This window comes from Dufourea novaeangliae, unplaced genomic scaffold (genome assembly GCF_001272555.1).
Source record: "Dufourea novaeangliae isolate 0120121106 unplaced genomic scaffold, ASM127255v1 scaffold109, whole genome shotgun sequence".
Taxonomy (NCBI): domain Eukaryota; kingdom Metazoa; phylum Arthropoda; class Insecta; order Hymenoptera; family Halictidae; genus Dufourea; species Dufourea novaeangliae.
Genome location: NW_015373997.1, coordinates 742,895 through 755,444, shown reverse-complemented (window position 1 = coordinate 755,444; position 12,550 = coordinate 742,895). Strand labels below are relative to the sequence as shown.

At 39.2% G+C, this 12,550-nt stretch overlaps 1 protein-coding gene across 1 annotated transcript in view; it reads left to right on the top strand.

Moving 5' to 3' along the window:
• The first annotated feature begins 1,451 nt into the window (after positions 1-1,451).
• Positions 1,452-12,550, top strand: part of LOC107188067 (protein GDAP2 homolog) — a 51,588-nt gene continuing 40,489 nt past the window's right edge. The window contains exon 1 of the mRNA XM_015576308.1: positions 1,452-1,548. The gene's annotated coding sequence lies outside the window, so the exon portion shown is untranslated. The remainder of the gene's footprint in view (positions 1,549-12,550) is intronic.

The following is a 12,550-nucleotide window of genomic DNA, read 5'->3' as shown; positions in this document are numbered from 1 at the left end:
CAGTGTCGTAAGTCAGAGTTGGACAGAATTCGAATAACACATAGTGAAAAGCTGCGATATCTAAGGCCATCATCCTAAGCTTTAAACGGTTAATGAGATAAAATAATCATTTGCCAAATGTCGACTCATCCAATAGGAAATATTATCTCATTATAAAAACTGAAATTTCCTAAGATTTTTGTTATCTTGTATTCGTTATTCAAAACTTTTTATCGAGATAATAAATTTGCCCATCTAAGTCTCTGCTTTAAAATAGAAAAACTGTCGCCGATTCATCTTCATGTTGGCACTTCCAATATTTCCGTTTCAATAGTCCATCAAGTCTTGTAGTTACGAATTGATGGTCAAGACTTTTACACGCTACTCTGTCGGTGGACGTGCTTCTACGGGGTGGCGATAACGACACGTCGTTAAATAGACCCGAAGCGGTGAAGCGAATGTCCCCGCGGTTCGTTCTCAAGATAACGCGGGTTACCGAATGTTAAACGGCCAATCTATCCCACTCGACATAGGGGTCGCGTGTTGATAATTTGGGTCATGCATTTTCGGCGATGCACACGTTTACCGACTTTACATCGACCCGTAGCACGCCTCTTTATCAGCTGGCTCCGGTTCACAAGCCCGCTACGCCGACGTGTGCCCTCCGGTTCGGTGGAGCTTTAATTAACGAATTTCACCGTAGCACCCCCGTGTTAACATCAGCTCGCATACTCCACTATCGCCCGCCTCCCTCCTCCCCGTCGCGAAGTTAAGATTCGTGTTGGTGATCGTTTCTCGAATAATATGAAATTTCTTACCCGACATCCTGACGGATTTAACGGATGACGGTATGAATATATGTATGTACGTAATATTAGATTGTTGCAACCGCGAAGCCAGTAGATTCCTGGCAACAGTTAACGTTAATTCCATTAGTCGGAGCACTTACAAAAGTCTACGTAACTGTGTCGATGTCGTTATGATAAAGAGACACGAACGATTTCGTGTAATCCTCGAAATGAGACATTTTTAACCGACGCAATCGTGTGTGAACGGTAAGAATGTAAAATTTGTGTCTTGTAAAATGTATTATTAGCGTAAGAAAAAGTACGATGTGTGTACCAATGAGTAATTAATTAATTTATTGATAAGGCAGCTGAACGTACTATAAATTGATGTTCTTAAATCGGTAGTTGTGTCAGTTAATTCGCAAACGAATTTGGAGTGTTTCCGGAACTCGTCGCATGAGTGTAAAAAAAAAAGCATCGTTCTAAGCAGATTCTCCACTACCTGAGAGATTATACGAACAGGGAAAAGGTTGCGTTAATGTTACGAGCGTCAGTGTACCGCCGACTTCCGAGGGGAACGCATCGCAGTCGGTCGTTCGGCGAGCATTTCACGGGCCGTGGTGTAATTGTGTTCGAATCGCGATTGTGTTTTTAAATATGTCAGGTGTGCGTTACTACGCTCGTCGCATCGGTGATCTTTGAAACGACACTTGTGGCATTAATTTGAATATTAATAAGGAAACGTTGCGCCAGACAGATCCTCTCCGCTTCTAGTACACCTGTAAGTGGAAGTTGAACCTTAATTAAACTTGTCCATACCTGGTGTAGTAAATGTTATACAGGTTTTTGTTCGAGATTATTAGGTTAACATTGAGACACTTTTCATTTCACTGTGATCATAACTCTGAATTCAGTACTTTATTTCTCAGTCTAATTCGTTTTTTTTTCTTTCTGAAAATGATACTCTGGCTTAGAGTATTATATTCTCGATTAAACAAGATCTCTTTAACCGTTATCGTGACAATCAGTTGCAGCGAAATAAAATTAGTTCATCGAGGCTGTTTCTCATGGAGGTAACAGGATACTCCACAGTTAGAAACTGCACTTTACACATTCATTTTTGCCGTTTATTCACACTGTACTATCGAATGTTGTCTCAGACTCAACCTAATCGAATGTGTATAGAATATATTAACCTGTAAAATTTTTACTTCTAAATTTAGACCCCAGAACCAGAGTGTATTAAGTCCACATTTAAAAAAAGTGACATTTTACATGTTTCCTGTATTATTTCTATTATATTCCACTCTCTCCGATAGTAAAAATTATTTCGTTCTAAGTGGTCTAGTTTGCCATATGATAGTCTAAAAATGATATTAAATTCATATTTTATTTCAAGCCAAACAGTGTGATACAGAGACTTGTCTTAAATCCATTTAATAGTTTGAAAGTAACGATTGTTTCTCGCTCAATTTTTACCGAACGGTTCCATAGTTACAAGGACAGAAATGTGTCGAATAATTATTAAACATTAATAGACTGTAGATGTTCTGCATTCACAGCCTACAAGGCTCTGCAAAATACAATAAGCACAAAACATTTATTATAAAAGAAAAAACTTCAATAATCAAGAGGTGAAAGATATTCCCATATTTGCTCTTACTGTTATAAATTACCTACTCCAAAAAATTGTTATTCTCCCCAGAAATCCACAATCGAAGCATCGAACGTACAGCGAACTTCACGCGTTTGAAAGGTCCCCCGAAACCCGTCGTTGGTTGCACATCTTGCATTCAGGCTCTCTCGTATTTTGTCCCTTTCTCGATCACGTCCCCTCGTGAGCGTGGTTCGCGTGTCCCTCTCGAAATACCAGCATCGGATACCACGAACGGAAGGATACCGTTTTTCCCATTAGTTATTTAAGCGGGCTCTCTCTGTCGAGTGCACCGAACGCACGAAACCCTCGGGCTCGTGTACTCTGTTCGATATCTCTCTCTCCCTTTCCCTCCACCGTTCTCCCAGCCGCGACACAACGATTTCATAATTCAGGTCACGCATATCTCTCGATGTCCGTTATTATACGCGGCTTCGGTATCGACTATTGTTCGAATGACTACTTCCCGAAAGTCGCGCGAACGCTACCAACTGGGGATCGACACTGTTACCGACGTGAATCGATACCTCTTAATTCACCAACACTGTGTCGAGTACTACGCTCTCTGGGATCGTAACGTGACGGTAAGAAAAAAAAGAAACAAGAATAAAAAAAATGTCGAAACGGATTAACTTACCGAAGCGGTTTAACCACAATAACGGTAGACCCACACCGGTGCAATCGAATCGACTGTGATATATAATCTCGTTGTAAAAGTTGTTCGAAGTGTACATATTTTCTTTTCTCTGGAACGTCGAGGTTTACTTTTATTCAGGAGATTCGAGTATTCTGGAAGTATCGTGTTTACACGATATGTGAATTGTAACTGTCAGGGAAGCACAAAGTGATAATTGATAAATGTCTGTTGGATAACTGTTCCAATAATGGTTGTATGGTAAATATTGTTACTTTAATTTCGATTTTATCGGTGTGTTTCATGCACGACAATACGGTCTTGAGAAAATCTGTTATTAGAATACGGATCTTTATTGCGAAATGACATTTTGTAAATTCATGAAGCTAAGAACAGAAATAGAAATTTCTTCCTTCTTTTAAGTGGCTTATTGGAGTTAGAATAAAATAGAAAACTCGTTGCATCTGATGAAAGTTTTGTCTTTTATTGTACTTCACAATGATCTATAAGCTATGAATGCATAAAGTCAGCAGTGTATCTATTATTGCCAGAGTTCTTGTAAAAAGACACATGTACGATAATCGAGGCGTTCATTTTTCAAAACGGTTAACTGCACAAAAGAATAGGTTGAGAAAATCAATAAAATCATGTAATTATGTACCAATCAAATGCTTTAGCACTACAATTTTAAACAATTAAAAAAATAGAGTTTGTTATTATGACCTGTAAACGGCTCAATTGTCGATGGTGCTGACGTTAAATCACGATTCGATTTCGAACGCCAGAGAAGAGATTCTCGAAGGCAACTATTTGTCGAATCGAATTAAAATTTACGACTCTATCCGTGAATCTTACAAGACTCGTTTTCGTGGTGTGTAAAAGAGAGATTTGGATTATTATGAATGAGGGACAGACTTTCACTTAAATAAATATTAATACGATGCTTAGAAAGGTCAACTCTCGCGTGTCCAGGAGGCGCGTCAAGTAACTGAATGTTAAAAGTTTCAATAACACCACTGTAAAGCGTTTCAAAATTATATACATTCGGGCAGATACGATCTGTATTACATATACAGCGTATATTATCAAAAAAGAATCCCTTTTACAGTTTAAAACATCACTAAACATTACCCAAAAATTAGTCATAATTTGTATTCATTTTCTTGTAATTAATTCCGAAAGAAAAGTTACATTTTCACCAAATCTTAAGGAATGTTCTAATTAAATAGTTTTGTCGTGAAATGTAGAATTTTTTCAAATACTGTTATGCTCGGGTCGACTTGCGTCGAGTGCGGACTTGCCTTAAGGAATTTCTCCGCGGGTAATCGATACTCGTTTGATAACGTTTCTCGGGGAAATGTCGGGTGAATGCACCGACCTAACGTTTCCACCAGTTCGCCCGCGGACGGTGTGTGCCAACTTGTGCTTCCTTCGCGCGATCATTTGGCATCCCGCGTTGGATCCCGTCGAATCTTAAGCTGTTCGAGGCTGAGATCTCCTATCGACGATTTGGGTCGCGGACTCGTCGCCATTATTTCTGCCGCGTTAATACGGCCTCGTTCTTGGATGCATATCCTTCAGAATCCATGCCCGTTGGTTCATCTGTTCGGAATCTTGTTGCCATTAATCACCACGGAATGGAACAAGCAGACTCGAATAATTTAGAAGTAGAGGAGAGTGGCTAAGTTTTGGTCAGTTTTCAATTAATTTGTAGTAGTGATTAAAATGAAAGAGATACACACTTTAAATCTGAAGAATTATAATCAGTATAGTCTTACCATGGATGTTCCTTTATGATGTAATTTTATTATTACAATGGAATCTGTACAAATATAATAGTTCCAAAACTAGATATTTGACCCATACCTCGAGGGAGGTTTGGGTCAGATAGTGGGAATAAATGGGTCATTGAATTTTTGTATTGCTTGTGCAATAAATATAGAAAAGTATAATGTGTACTAGATGTATTTTTCGAATTGTGAGGTCACATGTTTTAAATGGAAAGTTATATTCTCGATTTTGAGTTGAGTAAGAATGGTGTAATACGCAGGAACATTTTTACGGTTATAAATTAAACGACGTAAATCCTTGACTTCTATAGAAACAATTATACCGATTTCGTGAAGAAATAACAGGTCACTTATCTGTTCACCTATTAACTGATGATGCGTTTTCGAATTTCGAAAAAATCTTCCATAATGTTAATCATCATTATATAATTTCTCTGCTTGTGATTTCCTGCACATTATGTTAGTCGATCGAATAATTAATTCACTTCTGAACGCGACCAGAATTCGGGTTAATAAAATGTTGACCGACGGTAACAATGGTTAAATTGAATTCCCCTCGTAATTATCTGTCGGGTGGGAAATATGTATATTATTTAAAGCATTTCAATGTTTAATATGCTTAAAAAGCAATGAAATTACATAAATGTGAAAACTCTGTTAATATCGTTAACGATAATTCTTATACTTTAGCGGAATATTGACTAGAATATTTTTTTAGAATATTTCATTTCCACGGTGAATCCGTCGAAACACAATTCGTTTCACGAGCGTTTCTCGCGCGAGCATGAAAAGGAAAAGCGTTACATGGGATTCAAAAAGAAGAGGGGGAAATAAAAGCGGGGAAAGGGCGCAGAAAAAAACCATGTTTCTTTCGCCTGTAATACGTAATACTTTCCACTGGTGGCGTATTACGCGCACACGACACTGTTTACGAGAATCAGTCCCGTTTAATGCTCGTCAAATACATTATCAATATTATTAACATTTCTTCTCTCTCTCTTTTTTATATTCTTCTTGTAATAGAGCGACGATAAAACGTCGTGAAACTGGACTTAGTTCTCTCGATGTTTTCTCTTCTGTACCTCTACAATTGTACTGCATCGAAGTCCATATTTGTTTGTAATATCCTTGACGGATCACAAATGCCAAGAACTCGTCGAGTGTCAGTGACTCAACAAAGCGCAGGCACTCAGAATTCTCGGTGGGAGCACAGAATATCGAAGTTCAAATATATGAAATATCAACATCACTGACAATATTGCTACAACATCCGTGATTGTTCGTGAGTCGTCTTTATTTATAATGTGAACTAAATAAGACTATACAACGACGAAACAATAAATTGGGAATAAAAATTATAATAACTTGTTCTCGCACGATCCTTCTCAACTCGAACTTCCGGGGACGTGTCCTCTGTTGACCACAGGTTCCGGAGCTTGTATTAAATCGATAACTTCGATGTTGGGCAGAGATGCACCATCTTCTCGATTCCTGTGTGACCGGAGCAGGCCTTGACTTTCTACTCGGTGTTCGTACAGTGCTCGTGACAATATTAATATTTCTTACTTAACCCAATGACGAGCCTAAACGTACCAATACGACACATTCATTTTTCCGTCAGTTCCATAGGTTCCTCACGAAAAATAATATGTAATTTAAATTCATCGGGTTAATATTTCTCGTTATTCCATTCAGAAATAATCTATTTATAACTATTTTATTGAAACACGGCGACACCTACACGAAGAAGCTTGAAAAACCCATGGTCGTCAGTGGGTTAACAATCTATTAGAAAATAGCTGTACCAATTCAAAAAATAAAACAAGAATAGCATTCGTCGAACGTATACAACAGCGGTTTATACAACAGCTTGACTCGGCTATAAAAAACAATGTACAGCTCGGAATTCCCCGAGGAGCAAGAATCCGAGTTTTCCTCATCTACCAAGAAATTCGCAACTAAAGAGCGTGGCCTTAAATTGTTCACCTGTACCGTGCATCAAACATCCCATAAAAACAACGAGATACTCTTTCGAAATCCTTCACCGTTCCAATCTATTCGCTTCAGACAGTGCCTCGAAATTTTGGCCTGGGTAACTTCAATTTCCGAGAGGCAGGCAAAGAACTATCCAACTGATAAACCGTCCGCGATAAATCGCGCCCACGGCCGCTAAAATATTCCTGCGCTCCCGCTCGCAATAACTCGCGAAAGAGGGAGAGATAGCGTTACTTTTCCGGGCGATAATTAAAAAATTCAATTTCGCCAGTGCACCGGGCGGAACTCCGAAATTCCGGTTCTGGAGGATTCAAAAAATCCTACTTGTTTGATGGAAAATGAAAAGGGGTGGGGTTGGCAGAGGAGCTCTCTGACGCGTTCTTCCACAGCCGCGGTGATTGCAGAGCTAGCAACTCGACAGCTCGAGGGTCACTACTCGACTCTCGAGGCTCAGGTTGAAAAACGTCGTCTTTGCTCTACGGGAAGTCCGCTAATTAGGGGACAGGTTGGGCTCGAAGGTACCCAACCCCTTCAACCCTGCACGTCGCTCGTTGAATTTCGGCGTTTCACGGAGTGGTCACGACACGCGGGGAAAATTGTCGAGAGTATGATGACTTCGAGGAACTAAACTTCAGCCTGAGTTCGCTTTTACTTGAAGGAATTATGGTTGGACAGAAATAGTGGGCGATAGAGATGGTGTATAAAGGATCGGAGAAATTTTACGGGACTCTAATACAGTGATTCCTCGATGAATGCGACACGAACAACGGCGTTATTCCCACCACAATGGGGGTTCCCCTTTGGATCCAATCAAAACAGAGTAAAATGAAGCTAGGCAGAGATTTGGCTTCGGGCAAAAAAAAAAAATTTCTGATGGGCTGAGAATCTTTCCGCCTTGCCACGAATGCTCCGAAACGCATCCGAGTCTGTCGCACTCATCGAGTCATTATTGTAGTTTTTGGTGTCTGGAGAATTGGCGCTGTTCAAGGGGGTGACCTGATACCCATAGGGGCGTGAGTTTTCTATCCACGTCTTGTGTATAAAATATTCAGCGTCTCCTCTGAACGGTCTTCTATCGATCGGCGTATGATTTCGTCTCTGTCCGTGATCTCTCCGGGTCCCATGACACTCGAGGCCGCGCGTCTCTCCGGAGTCGAATAAAAGGTGAAACGAGCGGAATGCACCCGAGCTAGTAAGAACAAGGAAACCGGGAGGAATTCACGTGACGGGATGGTGGGTGTGGGAGATCTCTCGGCGACGTCACGTGACCCGCCAGACGTGTGCTTCCTTCAATTTCATTCTCTGAAACGTTCAACGCCTGACCCTGTGCGCCACTTCTATCCTCTTCGAGCCTCGTAGTATCTTCGTCGAAACGTTTTCCTGTTACAGAAGAACTTACGTCGTCTAAATCGATAGAATAGACTCAATAGAACATCGACTGAAACGAAATTTTTGAGGGTCGGGTGGGGGAAGGTGAGAGAACCCTAAATATAAAGTTCTAGCTGCTGGTCTTGATTAGTTTCTGAGATATTACAGTCCCTGGTCAAAAAATTAGGGCCATACAATTCCACAATTTGGGGGGAGGGGCGTTTACCTAAGGCCAAAACTTTTCCAAAATTTTTCAGGGTAATCGTAAAATTAAAAGACTAGGAGATAGTCCCGTTTATCATAAGTAGAAACGGTGAACCACGGTCAGACACGGTACCGAAACGTGATCTAGAGCCATTAAATTACCGTTTGGTTTCGATGTTCCCCGTTTTCAGACCCAAATCGACTGGCAATTGAAGCAGGTGACTAATTCGATGACTTATTTCAAAAACAGATAGTTCAAACGAAGAAAATTAACGGAGAGGCCGGAGTGGCGGGCGAAGTCGGTGAATATTTAACCCGTTCCCTCGATTGAAATTTTTCTTTTTTCTATGTTAATGCATGGTTGTTAGCCAAGTCCACGGTGCAAAATTTATTTAAATTTTGGAACCGATTACATGGACAGACTTTCGGAAATTGTGGTTAATAAAGGGGACTCGAGAGCGGTTGATCGAGATAATATCGATGAAATCGTTGTGCTCGTAATAATCAAGGTTTATCCATCGGTCGCGTTAAGTCGAACACACGATGTCGATTTAATTGCGATCGATTGAATCGTCGATAATAAAATTATCGGCATTACGTAAAATTCGAATTGCTGGTCGAGGTCGGCTTCGAAGAGTTCCTCTTCGATCGTCCGTCGCGGCGTCTCGATGAGAATGGTAGTAGCGCGCTAGGAAAACTCTCGTCGCCTGAATTTTTCACGTCCATTGCAACGGCTAACTCTTTCGTTCGCGAGAATGAAAAGTGTTGGGAACTCGAGTGGTTCTCCGGTTGAATTTTTTATACGAACGGGAACTCGTTGCAATCGAGCTCCCGTTCCTCACGAGGAAGATGGAGGTCCTAACTAGAAACAATGTATAAAACGGGATAAAGAAACACGACTCGGGACTGATCTTCATGCCTGAAACTTGACCATTAGCTGCACGAATAAAAACAAAACAATATGTTTTTTTATTAATGTGGTTATGCCCGTAAAATTTGAAGCACCTTCTTTAAGCTGTTGTAAAAATGTCAGAGGGGTAGTGGAGAACAATTGCGGACTTTGCTTGAGAACGTTTGCATGGATTTTCGATTTTCAGTGATTGTACGGAAATGTTTAAAATTATTAGATGAGAATTATTTTAAGATTGATCCATTTTGCAAATGTCGTTGGTATAAACGTTACAATATGATAGTATATTTATATAAATAAAGAAACCCTCGATTCAGCATTTGTCCCGTTTATCGCTCCACTTAAAGGGGTCATTCTACTTTGACATTCGAAATAGTTAAGCCACTTTTAGGGATTGTTTCCTCGGTAAATACAGTATGTACTCAAATGCGTCTTGTTAGTATTTACTAAACTACTTATAAATAATATAGAAAAATTGCAAAAATAATTTTATCATATTTCATTTTAAATTTTTCCTTAGCATGAATGTGACATTTCAGAAAAACCGTATCTCCGCTGCGCAGATGATATCTCAGCTCAGACTAATTGGAAACGAGTCAAAGTAGAATGACCCCTTAAAGTTACTCGATCGATCAACTACAAAACGCGTATATTGAATTTGAACGTAATGTTTATCAGACATTAATTAATTCTACTTATTCTATCTATTTAATGGAACATATCGAACAAATTTCCCACTGATACTTCGTTTTCCACGTGAAAGTTTCAAACGAGGACGGTAGGATTCCGTCGAAGGCTTCTCCTTAACTTTGGCTAATGGGAAGACGTAGTAGTACGACAATGGCTCCCTGACGAAACTAGAAGGCGTCACGATTGCGTCATTACACTCCGGGAGCTTTGAGATCTAGCGATCGGTTCTAATCACGTTTCACGTGTCAGCATAGAAATAACACGTTGTCCGAGGTGTACGAAAGAATGGTAAAGTTTTGTCATGCATCGGGTATCATTATGTCGTTTGCTTGGTTTTTCTGTATCTTGAGCGACGATCTTAAGTGGCAGTTTGACTTTACTATACCGTGAACCAGCATACTATTAATTGCACGATAATAACGTCTATAGAGAAACTAGTTATACAATAAAGAATTGAAGAGTTTCAATGCTGATTGTTTCACCACGGACGCTAGGATAAATTTATTCTCCAAGGATTTTCGTGTTCGTTTATTGTCTTTATGAGAAATGAAAGTTTTGTTGTTACAAACAAATCGAACAAACAACGTGAAAATTTTCAGAATTTAATACCGATGCAAGTGTACCCGTATTATTTATCGTAATTTTTGTAAATTTATCATAATTTCATCACCGTCCTCGTTTTTCCTGATCGAGTGTTACTTTCTTATTTTATTTCTCTTAGAATGAGAGAACGTATCTATACCGTAAATACGTAGTTATATCATTAAGTCGTTTACCTATTCTCGGCCCCAAAGAAGTTTATTCTATAACTGGAACACGTAGCTTGCTAAATATGTTCTTTGTGCTATAGTCTAATTAATAATAGAACAGCTGGTAGACAACGGAGACGTCAAGCTTAACCTTTCACCTTGATTTTTGCGTTCGCCACATCCAGCGAAGGAAATCGCGAAAACCCCGGGAATTCTCCGCCAAGTTTAAATTCGTCTAATTATACGACAATTCCGTTCTGTGTCTGTTCTATCCAATTCGCAAATCAAACAAGGTTACTTCGAAATCGGAACGCGTACCGTAACGTCACCGTGCAGTTCTAATCTAACAGATTAGATTTCCCTCGATTGCTCTTTTAATTCCTTTCTATTCAATTTACGTAGAATTCTGGTCGTCGAATATTCATTCTCAATACCGTTATTCACGTTCGAGCACAACAAGCTCAACACTTTTTCACTTTGCTCTTCCGCTGTTATGAATAAGTGGACAGATCCTATGAAAACAATTTATAGATTACCAGTTGTTTTTTAATATCCAGGTATTTTTGGAAAGTGATTCCTGTTAAACTTTTCACACTATCATTGGAAAGCATTTACGTAGCGAGAAATAAATGATTATCTGTTCGCAATATAATTGCAAAATATGTCAAATTCCTTCAATTATTTTTACAGCGTCCTATAGTGTACAGAATATAAGTGATCGACAGTCATTTTACTTTCTACCTCTTTGATAAAAAAGCCCTTAAAGCTATGAACAATCAAAACCCATCAAAATAAGAGACCTTAAATCTTTTTATTTTACAATTACTGAAACCATAAAGATGCTTTCGTCGGAATTTACGTTGACTTTCAATTTACTATACATTTTACATTATACGCTGATGGTTCTAGCGTTAAATTTGATCGTGGTATAAGATAAGGACGCGTTCGAACAATCAAAAGAAAAAAGAATCAAAATCTTGAAAAGCAGATCGAAGGAAAAAAAAACGTGATCAGAATCACGATTCCTCAGTATCGCGCTAAAACGTGGTTGCGCCGCTGCATCATGAGCCATACGCGCAGTATGTGATGCAACAACGGAGGCGTCTGTGAGAAACGAAACGCAAGGAAACAAGGTTTATCTCTCGACGTGGAGACCGACGAGCCCTCCAGCCAATGCGTGTTGAACATGAATCAGCGAAGGAAAACGTGTACGAATCGTTATATGTATTAGATTAACAGCGCAGTGAACTACGCGCTCCATTGGCGTAGCGAAAGAAATTCTTCTTTAGCCGAGAATCTGTGCGTCTCTTTGTTGTGACTATAAATGGCGTGCAAAATCACTAACGGTGATTTATCACAGTGATCGCCGAATCACGATCACGGTCGCGATTTAACTTCATTCACGACCGTGATTGCGATTTTTTTGTCTCGAGTGAATTTGCTCACTGCGATCGTAAGTTGTTCTTTAAACAGAAAAACGTATTCAATATGATTTTATGATGAATTACGTTACTATTTGTGTTTTTAAAAATCAGTAGAAGAAAAAACAAGAAATTCTAAAAGAATGATTTGCTAAGTAACATGTAGATTATAATTTATAATCATTAATTTATTCATTATTCTTCATTGTTTGTAATTATTCCTTCCCTTTATACGATAAAACTCGAATTTGTGTTTTATTGTCGTTAATGTTAACAAAGAACTGTTAGGTTTCTCCACCAATCAGAAACGATCACGAAAAATCACGAATCACTGTGAAATATCACCGTGATTAGGAACAAACGTGATC